Source organism: Asterias rubens, chromosome 12, assembly GCF_902459465.1.
Source record: "Asterias rubens chromosome 12, eAstRub1.3, whole genome shotgun sequence".
NCBI lineage: Eukaryota > Metazoa > Echinodermata > Asteroidea > Forcipulatida > Asteriidae > Asterias > Asterias rubens.
The window spans coordinates 14,937,471-14,950,942 of NC_047073.1; positions in this window are offsets into that span (position 1 = coordinate 14,937,471).

Here is a 13,472-nt window from a genome sequence, read left to right on the forward strand (position 1 = left end):
AAAAGAGTAGTGACTTGTTCTTAAACGTATGTTGCCGTGCGATATAGGCCCTCGCCTTCTGCTCTGGCCTTTATCACCTGGCAACGACCCTGCTGGTTTTAAACGGCCAATAAAGAACTCGTCGCTTCCCTTTTGTTCCCCTATCAAATGTCCATCAATTGAACAGATAAACAGTTCTTGAACTTGGTTCATGAACTGCTCTAATGAACATGTTGTGAACTGTTTAAGGCATGTTCATGGACTGATCATGAACATTCTTGAAAGTTCATCGAGTCAAATTCCATCTTACCTGATGGGGTAGATTGGTTAGATGCATAGAGCTATATATACATACGTATATACAGCTGATGACAATTAGTTAACAACAGGGTGGACCACGTGAAGGTTGTCATCTCCCACCCCACAAAAGGGATCGTAATACATCTGAGTGTGTAACCATTACAACAATTGCTTCTTTGTAATGTTACCCCCTCTAATTATTATTTATTATTATTATTATTTTATGTTATTATTATATTATAAAACCTTGTTCATGAGTACTCTATACAGCTAAGACAATGGCATGACCTTTGTATACATACACAACCTTGTTAATGAGTACTCTATACAGCTAAGACAATGTCATGACCTTTGTAATTATAAACCTTGTTAATGAGTACTCTATACAGATAAGATAATGTCATGACCTTTGTAATTATAAAACCTTGTTAATGAGTATTCTTTACAGCTAAGACAATGTCATGACCTTTGTAATGATAAAACCTTGTTAATGAGTACTCTTTACAGCTAAGACAATGTCATGACCTTTGTAATAATAAAACCTTGTTAATGAGTACTCTTTACAGCTAAGACAATGTCATGACCTTTGTAATAATAAAACCTTGTTAATGAGTACTCTATACAGCTAAGACAATGTCATGACCTTTGTTATTATAAAACCTTGTTAATGAGTACTCTATACAGCTAAGACAATGTCATGACCTTTGTAATTATAAAACCTTGTTAATGAGTACTCTATACAGATAAGATAATGTCATGACCTTTGTAATTATAAAACCTTGTTAATGAGTACTCTATACAGCTAAGACAATGTCATGACCTTTGTAATTATAAAACCTTGTTAATGAGTACTCTATACAGATAAGATAATGTCATGACCTTTGTAATTATAAAACCTTGTTAATGGGTACTCTTTACAGCTAAGACAATTTCATGACCTTTGTAATGATAAAACCTTGTTAATGAGTACTCTATACAGCTAAGACAATGTCATGACCTTTGTAATGATAAAACCTTGTTAATGAGTACTCTTTACAGCTAAGACAATGTCATGGCCTTGTATTTATAAAACCTTGTTAATGAGTACTCTATACAGCTAAGACAATGTCATGACCTTTGTAATGATAAAACCTTGTTAATGAGTACTCTTTACAGCTAAGACAATGTCATGGCCTTGTATTTATAAAACCTTGTTAATGAGTACTCTATACAGCTAAGACAATGTAATGACCTTTGTTATTATAAAACCTTGTTAATGAGTACTCTATACAGCTAAGACAATGTCATGACCTTTGTAATTATAAAACCTTGTTAATGAGTACTCTATACAGCTAAGACAATGTCATGACCTTTGTTATTATAAAACCTTGTTAATGAGTACTCTATACAGCTAAGACAATGTCATGACCTTTGTAATGATAAAACCTTATTAATGAGTACTCTTTACAGCTAAGACAATGTCATGACCTTTGTAATAATAAAACCTTGTTAATGAGTACTCTATACAGCTAAGACAATGTCATGACCTTTGTAATTATAAAACCTTGTTAATGAGTACTCTATACAGCTAAGACAATGTCATGACCTTTATAATTATAATTATATTAACCTATTAATGAGTACTCTATACAGCTAAGACAAATTCAAGACCTTTGTAATTAAATCACCACGTTAATGAGTACTCTATGACATTGTCATGACCTTTATAATTGAAATAACCTCGTTAATGAGTACTCTATGACATTGTCATGACCTTTGTAATTACATCACCTCGTTAATGAGTACTCTATGACATTGTCATGACCTTTGTAATTAAATCACCTCGTTAATGAGGACTCTATGACATTGTCATGACCTTTGTAATTAAATAACCTCGGTAATGAGCACTCTTAAACAACCTCCATATTCACACAACACAATGTCATGACCTTTCACATTAAAAGCTTTAAGAGTTACCAACAAAACAACATGGTGGCCACCATGTAAGCTACCCCAGAACAAATACCATGTAAACAATTAGACTAATAAATAATTGAAAGACAAATTAAGTAGTAACAATACAAAACTTAATGTCTAATAAACACTTAAACACACTCCTTAAACATATTGTTCTCTTTTTATTTGTTATGAATTTACTACAAATAAACTTATGTTGTTTCGTATTTTGTAATGAGCAAACTGCATTACAAATTAACTTAACTTGTTTCACGGTTGTAATGCGGTACTTCATTACGCACATGAAACGTTTACATACTTGCAATAAGGTACTTCATTGCAAGCATGTTATAATTACATGATTGTAATGAAGTACCTCATTACAAACATGCAGTTTTGGTATGTGAATACATGAACTTGTATAGTACCTCGATACAAGTTTAACATGTATTCTGTCTACATACTTGTAATGAAGTACCTCATTTCAAGTACGTTGACAACAATTCGAAAAGCACATATACTTCCAAGAATGAATTAAACAGGCCAACGAAATGTGAAATCTTCACAATAATTGTTGTGGCTTGTAGTCAGGCACCCTCTGGGATGTAGCTTGTAGTCATGCACCCTCTGCGATGTGGCTTGTAGTCAGGCACCCTCTGGGATGTGGCTTGTAGTCAGGCACCCTCTGGGATGTGGCTTGTAGTCAGGCACCCTCTGGGATGTAGCTCATAGCCAGGCACCCCCTGGGATGTTGTCAGGAGCAGGTAGCACCACATCCCCAGCAGAACTGCAGACTCCTGAAATTTATACCAATCGAGTCAAATCAACAAGTGTAATACTGCATGTCTCTATGTGGGTCTGTACATAAGCCCTTTTGATTAATTATGATCAGAATTTGGAAATTTACCTATGTTTGGTGCGCTTCAATCACATGGGATGATGTCCTCTAGGCAGGCACCCTCTGGGATGTGGCTTGTAGTCAGGCACCCTCTGGGATGTGGCTTGTAGTCAGGCACCCTCTGGGATGTGGCTTGTAGTCAGGCACCCTCTGGGATGTGGCTTGTAGTCAGGCACCCTCTTGGATGTGGCTCGTAGTCAGGCACCCTCTGGTATGTAGCTCGTAACCAGGCACCCTCTGGGATGTTGTCAGCAGCAGGTAGCACCACATCCCCAGCAGAACTGCAGACTCCTAAAATATATACCAATCGAGTCAAATCAACAAGTGTAACACTGCATGTCTCTATGTGGGTCTGTACGTAAGCCCTTTTGATTAATTATGATCAGAATTTGGAAATTTACATATGTTTTGTGCGCTTCAATCACATGGGATGATGTCCTCTAGGCAGGCACCCTCTGGGATGTGGCTTGTAGTCAGGCACCCTCTGGGATGTGGCTTGTAGTCAGGCACCCTCTGGGATGTGGCTTGTAGTCAGGCACCCTCTTGGATGTGGCTCGTAGTCAGGCACCCTCTGGTATGTAGCTCGTAACCAGGCACCCTCTGGGATGTTGTCAGCAGCAGGTAGCACCCATCCCCAGCAGAACTGCAGACTCCTGAAATATATACCAATCGAGTCAAATCAACAAGTGTAACACTGCATGTCTCTATGTGGGTCTGTACATAAGCCCTTTTGATTAATTATGATCAGAATTTGGAAATTTAGTTATGTTTGGTGCGCTTCAATCACATGGGATGATATCCTCTAGTCAGGCACTCTCTGGGATGTAGCTTGTAGTCAGGCACCCTCTGGGATGTGGCTTGTAGTCAGGCACCCTCTTGGATGTGGCTTGTAGTCAGGCACCCTCTGGGATGTGGCTTGTAGTCAGGCACCCTCTGGGATGTGGCTTGTAGTCAGGCACCCTCTGGGATGTGGCTTGTAGTCAAGCACCCTCTGGGATGTACTTTGTAGTCAGGCACCCTCTGGGATGTGGCTCGTTGTCAGGCACCCTCTGGGATGTAGCTCGTAGCCAGGCACCCTCTAGGATGTTGTCAGCAGCAGGTAGCACCACATCCCCAGCAGAACTGCAGACTCCTGAAATATATACCAATCGAGTCAAATCAACAAGTGTAACACTGCATGTCTCTATGTGGGTCTGTACATCAGCCCTTTTGATTAATTATGATCAGAATTTGGAAATTTACCCGTGTTTGGTGCGCTTCAATCACATGGAATGATGTCCTCTAGGCAGGCACCCTCTGGGATGTGGCTTGTAGTCAGGCACCCTCTGGGATGTGGCTTGTAGTCAGGCAGCCTCTGGGATGTGGCTTGTAGTCAGGCACCCTCTGGGATGTGGCTTGTAGTCAGGCACCCTCTGGGATGTGGCTTGTAGTCAGGCACCCTCTGGGATGTGGCTTGTAGTCAGGCACCCTCTGGGATGTGGCTCGTAGTCAGGCAACCTCTGGGATGTGGCTCGTATTCAGGCACCCTCTGGTATGTAGCTCGTAGCCAGGCACCCTCTAGGATGTTGTCAGCAGCAGGTAGCACCACATCCCCAGCAGAACTGCAGACTCCTGAAATATATACCAATCGAGTCAAATCAACAAGTGTAACACTGCATGTCTCTATGTGGGTCTGTACATCAGCCCTTTTGATTAATTATGATCAGAATTTGGAAATTTACCCGTGTTTGGTGCGCTTCAATCACATGGAATGATGTCCTCTAGGCAGGCACCCTCTGGGATGTGGCTTGTAGTCAGGCACCCTCTGGGATGTAGCTCGAAGCCAGGCACCCTCTGGGATGTTGTCAGCAGCAGGTAGCACCCATCCCCAGCAGAACTGCAGACTCCTGAAATATATACCAATCGAGTCAAATCAACAAGTGTAACACTGCATGTCTCTATGTGGGTCTGTACATAAGCCCTTTTGATTAATTATGATCAGAATTTGGAAATTTATCTATGTTTGGTGTGCTTCAATCACATGGGATGTAATCCTCTAGTCAGGCACTCTCTGGGATGTAGCTTGTAGTCAGGCACCCTCTGGGATGTGCCTTGTAGTTAGGCACCCTCTGGGATGTGGCTTGTAGTCAGGCACCCTCTGGGATGTGGCTCGTAGTCAGGCAACCTCTGGGATGTGGCTCGTATTCAGGCACCCTCTGGTATGTAGCTCGTAGCCAGGCACCCTCTAGGATGTTGTCAGCAGCAGGTAGCACCACATCCCCAGCAGAACTGCAGACTCCTGAAATATATACCAATCGAGTCAAATCAACAAGTGTAACACTGCATGTCTCTATGTGGGTCTGTACATCAGCCCTTTTGATTAATTATGATCAGAATTTGGAAATTTACCCGTGTTTGGTGCGCTTCAATCACATGGGATGATGTCCTCTAGGCAGGCACCCTCTGGGATGTGGCTTGTAGTCAGGCACCCTCTGGGATGTGGCTTGTAGTCAGGCACCCTCTGGGATGTAGCTCGAAGCCAGGCACCCTCTGGGATGTTGTCAGCAGCAGGTAGCACCCATCCCCAGCAGAACTGCAGACTCCTGAAATATATACCAATCGAGTCAAATCAACAAGTGTAACACTGCATGTCTCTATGTGGGTCTGTACATAAGCCCTTTTGATTAATTATGATCAGAATTTGGAAATTTATCTATGTTTGGTGTGCTTCAATCACATGGGATGTAATCCTCTAGTCAGGCACTCTCTGGGATGTAGCTTGTAGTCAGGCACCCTCTGGGATGTGCCTTGTAGTCAGGCACCCTCTTGGATGTGGCTTGTAGTCAGGCACCCTCTGGGATGTGGCTTGTAGTCAGGCACCCTCTGGGATGTGGCTTGTAGTCAGGCACCCTCTGGGATGTTGCTTGTAGTCAAGCACCCTCTGGGATGTAGCTTGTAGTCAGGCACCCTCTGGGATGTGGCTCGTTGTCAGGCACCCTCTGGGATGTAGCTCGTAGCCAGGCACCCTCTAGGATGTTGTCAGCAGCAGGTAGCACCACATCCCCAGCAGAACTGCAGACTCCTGAAATATTTACCAATCAAGTCAAATCAACAAGTGTAACACTGCATGTCTCTATGTGGGTCTGTACATAAGCCCTTTTGATTAATTATGATCAGAATTTGGAAATTTACCTATGTTTTGTGCGCTTCAATCACATGGGATGATGTCCTCTAGGCAGGCACCCTCTGGGATGTGGCTTGCAGTCAGGCACCCTCTGGGATGTGGCTTGTAGTCAGGCACCCTCTGGGATGTGGCTTGTAGTCAGGCACCCTCTGGGATGTGGCTTGTAGTCAGGCACCCTCTGGGATGTGGCTTGTAGTCAGGCACCCTCTGGGATGTGGCTCGTAGTCAGGCACCATCTGGGATGTAGCTCGTAGCCAGGCACCCTCTGGGATGTTGTCAGCAGCAGGTAGCACCACATCTCCAGCAGAACTGCAGACTCCTGAAATATATACAAATCGAGTCAAATCAACAAGTGTAACACTGCATGTCTCTAAGTGGGTCTGTACATAAGCCCTTTTGATTAATTATGATCAGAATTTGGAAATTTACCTATGTTTGGTGCGCTTCAATCACATGGGATGATGTCCTCTAGGCAGGCACCCTCTGGGATGTGGCTTGTAGTCAGGCACCCTCTGGGATGTGGCTTGTATTCAGGCACCCTCTGATACTACAACTGATGCTACAACTGATGCTACAACTGATGCTACAACTGATGCTACAACTGATGCTACAACTGATGCTACAACTGATGCTACAACTGATGCTACAACTGATGCTACAACTGATGCTACAACTGATGCTACAACTGATGCTACAACTGATGCTACAACTGATGCTACAACTGATGCTACAACTGATACTACAACTGATGCTACAACTGATGCTACAACTGATACTACAACTGATACTACAACTGATGCTACAACTGATGCTACAACTGATGCTACAACTGATGCTACAACTGATGCTACAACTGATGCTACAACTGATGCTACAACTGATGCTACAACTGATACTACAACTGATACTACAACTGATACTACAACTGATACTACAACTGGTACTACAACTGGTACTACAACTGGTACTACAACTGGTACTACAACTGGTACTACAACTGGTGCTACAACTGATACTACAACTGATACTACAACTGATACTACAACTGATACTACAACTGATACTACAACTGATACTACAACTGATACTACAACTGACGCTACAACTGACGCTACAACTGACGCTACAACTGACGCTACAACTGACGCTACAACTGACGCTACAACTGATGCTACAACTGATGCTACAACTGATGCTACAACTGATGCTACAACTGATGCTACAACTGATGCTACAACTGATGCTACAACTGATACTACAACTGATGCTACAACTGATACTACAACTGATGCTACAACTGATGCTACAACTGATGCTACAACTGATGCTACAACTGATGCTACAACTGATGCTACAACTGATGCTACAACTGATGCTACAACTGATGCTACAACTGATGCTACAACTGATGCTACAACTGATACTACAACTGATGCTACAACTGATGCTACAACTGATGCTACAACTGATGCTACAACTGATGCTACAACTGATACTACAACTGATACTACAACTGATACTACAACTGATACTACAACTGATGCTACAACTGATGCTACAACTGATGCTACAACTGATGCTACAACTGATGCTACAACTGATGCTACAACTGATGCTACAACTGATGCTACAACTGATGCTACAACTGATACTACAACTGATGCTACAACTGATGCTACAACTGATACTACAACTGATACTACAACTGATACTACAACTGATACTACAACTGATACTACAACTGGTGCTACAACTGGTGCTACAACTGGTGCTACAACTGGTACTACAACTGAGACTACAACTGAGACTACAACTGAGACTACAACTGAGACTACAACTGATACTACAACTGATGCTACAACTGATGCTACAACTGATACTACAACTGATGCTACAACTGATGCTACAACTGATGCTACAACTGATGCTACAACTGATGCTACAACTGATGTTACAACTGATGCTACAACTGATACTACAACTGATACTACAACTGATGCTACAACTGATGCTACAACTGATGCTACAACTGATGCTACAACTGATACTACAACTGATGCTACAACTGATGCAACAACTGATACTACAACTGATGCTACAACTGATGCTACAACTCATACTACAACTGATGCTACAACTGATACTACAACTGATGCTACAACTGATGCTACAACTGATACTACAACTGATACTACAACTGATGCTACAACTGATACTACAACTGATACTTCAACTGATACTACAACTGATGCTACAACTGGTACTACAACTGGTACTAAAACTGGTGCTAAAACTGATGCTACAACTGATGCTACAACTGATGCTACAACTGATACTACAACTGATGCTACAACTGATGCTACAACTGATGCTACAACTGATGCTACACATGATGCTACAACTGATGCTACAACTGATGCTACAACTGATGCTACAACTGATGCTACAACTGATACTACAACTGGTGCTACAACTGATGCTACAACTGATGCTACAACTGATGCTACAACTGATGCTACAACTGATGCTACAACTGATGCTACAACTGATGCTACAACTGATGCTACAACTGATGCTACAACTGATGCTACAACTGATGCTACAACTGATGCTACAACTGATGCTACAACTGATGCTACAACTGATGCTACAACTGATGCTACAACTGATGCTACAACTGATGCTACAACTGATGCTACAACTGATGCTACAACTGATGCTACAACTGATGCTACAACTGATGCTACAACTGATGCTACAACTGATGCTACAACTGATGCTACAACTGATGCTACAACTGATGCTACAACTGATACTACAACTGATACTACAACTGATACTACAACTGATACTACAACTGATACTACAACTGATACTACAACTGATACTACAACTGATACTACAACTGATACTACAACTGATGCTACAACTGATACTACAACTGATACTACAACTGATACTACAACTGGTGCTACAACTGATACTACAACTGATGCTACAACTGATGCTACAACTGGTACTACAACTGGTACTACAACTGGTGCTACAACTGATGCTACAACTGATGCTACAACTGATGCTACAACTGATGCTACAACTGATGCTACAACTGATGCTACAACTGATGCTACAACTGGTACTACAACTGGTGCTACAACTGATGCTACAACTGATGCTACAACTGATGCTACAACTGATGCTACAACTGATGCTACAACTGATGCTACAACTGATGCTACAACTGATGCTACAACTGATGCTACAACTGATGCTACAACTGATGCTACAACTGATGCTACAACTGATGCTACAACTGATGCTACAACTGATGCTACAACTGGTGCTACAACTGGTGCTACAACTGGTGCTACAACTGGTGCTACAACTGGTGCTACAACTGGTGCTACAACTGGTGCTACAACTGGTGCTACAACTGCTGCTACAACTGATGCTACAACTGATGCTACAACTGATGCTACAACTGATGCTACAACTGATGCTACAACTGACGCTACAACTGACGCTACAACTGACGCTACAACTGACGCTACAACTGACGCTACAACTGATACTACAACTGATACTACAACTGATACTACAACTGATACTACAACTGATGCTACAACTGATGCTACAACTGATGCTACAACTGATGCTACAACTGATGCTACAACTGATACTACAACTGGTACTACAACTGGTACTACAACTGGTGCTACAACTGATACTACAACTGATGCTACAACTGATGCTACAACTGATGCTACAACTGATGCTACAACTGATACTACAACTGATGCTACAACTGATGCTACAACTGATGCTACAACTGATGCTACAACTGATGCTACAACTGATGCTACAACTGATGCTACAACTGATACTACAACTGATACTACAACTGATGCTACAACTGATGCTACAACTGATACTACAACTGATACTACAACTGATGCTACAACTGATGCTACAACTGATACTACAACTGATACTACAACTGATACTACAACTGATACTACAACTGATGCTACAACTGATGCTACAACTGATACTACAACTGATGCTACAACTGATACTACAACTGATGCTACAACTGATACTACAACTGATGCTACAACTGATGCTACAACTGATACTACAACTGATACTTCAACTGATACTACAACTGATGCTACAACTGATACTACAACTGATGCTACAACTGATGCTACAACTGATGCTACAACTGATACTACAACTGATGCTACAACTGATGCTACAACTGATGCTACAACTGATACTACAACTGATGCTACCACTGATGCTACAACTGATGCTACAACTGATGCTACAACTGATGCTACAACTGATGCTACAACTGATGCTACAACTGATGCTACAACTGATACTACAACTGATACTACAACTGATGCTACAACTGATGCTACAACTGATGCTACAACTGATACTACAACTGATGCTACAACTGATGCTACAACTGATACTACAACTGATACTACAACTGATGCTACAACTGATGCTACAACTGATGCTACAACTGATGCTACAACTGATACTACAACTGTTGCTACAACTGATGCTACAACTGATACTACAACTGATACTACAACTGATACTACAACTGTTACTACAACTGTTACTACAACTGATGCTACAACTGATACTACAACTGATGCTACAACTGATGCTACAACTGATGCTACAACTGATACTACAACTGATGCTACAACTGATGCTACAACTGATGCTACAACTGATGCTACAACTGATGCTACAACTGATGCTACAACTGATACTACAACTGATGCTACAACTGATGCTACAACTGATACTACAACTGATACTACAACTGATACTACAACTGTTGCTACAACTGATACTACAACTGATACTACAACTGATGCTACAACTGATGCTACAACTGATACTACAACTGATACTACAACTGATGCTACATCTGATGCTACAACTGATACTACAACTGATGCTACAACTGATGCTACAACTGATACTACAACTGATACTACAACTGATGCTACAACTGATGCTACAACTGATGCTACAACTGATGCTACAACTGATGCTACAACTGATGCTACAACTGATACTACAACTGGTACTACAACTGGTACTACAACTGGTGCTAGAACTGATGCTACAACTAATGCTACAACTGGTGCTACAACTGGTGCTACAACTGATGCTACAACTGATGCTACAACTGATGCTACAACTGATGCTACAACTGATGCTACAACTGATACTACAACTGATACTACAACTGATGCTACAACTGGTACTACAACTGATGCTACAACTGATACTACAACTGATACTACAACTGATACTACAACTGATACTACAACTGATGCTACAACTGATGCTACAACTGATGCTAACAACTGATACTACAACTGGTGCTACAACTGATACTACAACTGATGCTACAACTGATGCTACAACTGATACTATAACTGATGCTACAACTGATGCTACAACTGATGCTACAACTGATGCTACAACTGATGCTACAACTGATGCTACAACTGATGCTACAACTGATGCTACAACTGGTGCTACAACTGGTGCTACAACTGGTGCTACAACTGATGCTACAACTGATGCTACAACTGATGCTACAACTGATGCTACAACTGATGCTACAACTGATGCTACAACTGATGCTACAACTGATGCTACAACTGATGCTACAACTGATGCTACAACTGATGCTACAACTGATGCTACAACTGCTGCTACAACTGCTGCTACAACTGCTGCTACAACTGCTGCTACAACTGCTGCTACAACTGCTGCTACAACTGCTGCTACAACTGCTGCTACAACTGCTGCTACAACTGCTGCTACAACTGCTGCCACAACTGCTGCCACAACTGCTGCCACAACTGCTGCCACAACTGATGCCACAACTGATGCCACAACTGATGCCACAACTGATGCCACAACTGATGCCACAACTGATGCCACAACTGATGCCACAACTGATGCCACAACTGATGCCACAACTGATGCCACAACTGATGCCACAACTGATGCCACAACTGATGCCACAACTGATGCCACAACTGATGCCACAACTGATGCCACAACTGATGCCACAACTGATACTACAACAGCAACAGCAACAGCAACAGCAACAGCTGTAATAAATAATAACAATTAATAATAATTAATAATAATAATAATAATTAATAATAATAACCGAATTTATAAAGCGCCTTTTCCAAAGGATGCAAAGCGCAAAAAATCTGTAAACCGCGGACCGGCGGAAGAGTTGCATGCCTGGAGCGCTATGTTTGAAATATGAGACCCAAGGACGCCTCTCATTGAACAGACTTATAAGAAACCTCAAATATTTCCACACAGTTTTAAATTGAAATGGATGTCCACAGGCCAATAATGAAATTGTAAGATACAACAGACTTTTATTATGGTGTGGCCATCTTGATTTTCTTCCATGGAAATCGATGTAACCAAACCAAGGCTGGAAGATGTATGGTCTGGTTCCTTTTTGTACAATGAGTATTAGCATTCAATACTGTTATTGGATACATTGAACATGACCGATATGATGGCAGTATGATGCAGGTCTCTACTTACTGTTTTCTTTCCTCTCCTCAAGTAGCAGTTGTTTCTCTTGGAATGAGGCCATGAAGACCGACCCCCCTTCCTCCTTGCGCATCTGGAAGGCGCTCTTTTGCCGTTCACTGTACTTTGGAATCCTTTACGAAAAAGAGCAAGAGAAAACAAAAGATGGAGAGATGAACTAAGTACATGAAGGGGCATTGCTTGGCAACCAGACCATTGCTGTGCACTAGCGGGTCGTGTGCAGGCGGCAGCGAATAAACCCGAAGAAACCACACGTCCAGACACGTCACTATTTTTGGCAATATGTTTGCTGCCACCATCGGTGAAAGGTGCTCGTGTTTGGGGAAGCCCTTATGTTGCGAAATTTGTTTTTTTCTCAAATACAAGATGAGTGTAAAAATCTAGGAATAAGGTAAGGTACTAAAATACAGTTCTTTTATATGTAGATGGCTGAAGGGGGGTATTTTGTATGGTCTTTAAGCACAAATTATTATGCTAACTGGACTCTGGTTACCAGCTAAAATACCATGTCACACGAACAAATTGTGACTGGTTTCCTGCTCATTTCTGCTTAGCCCCTTAGCAGAA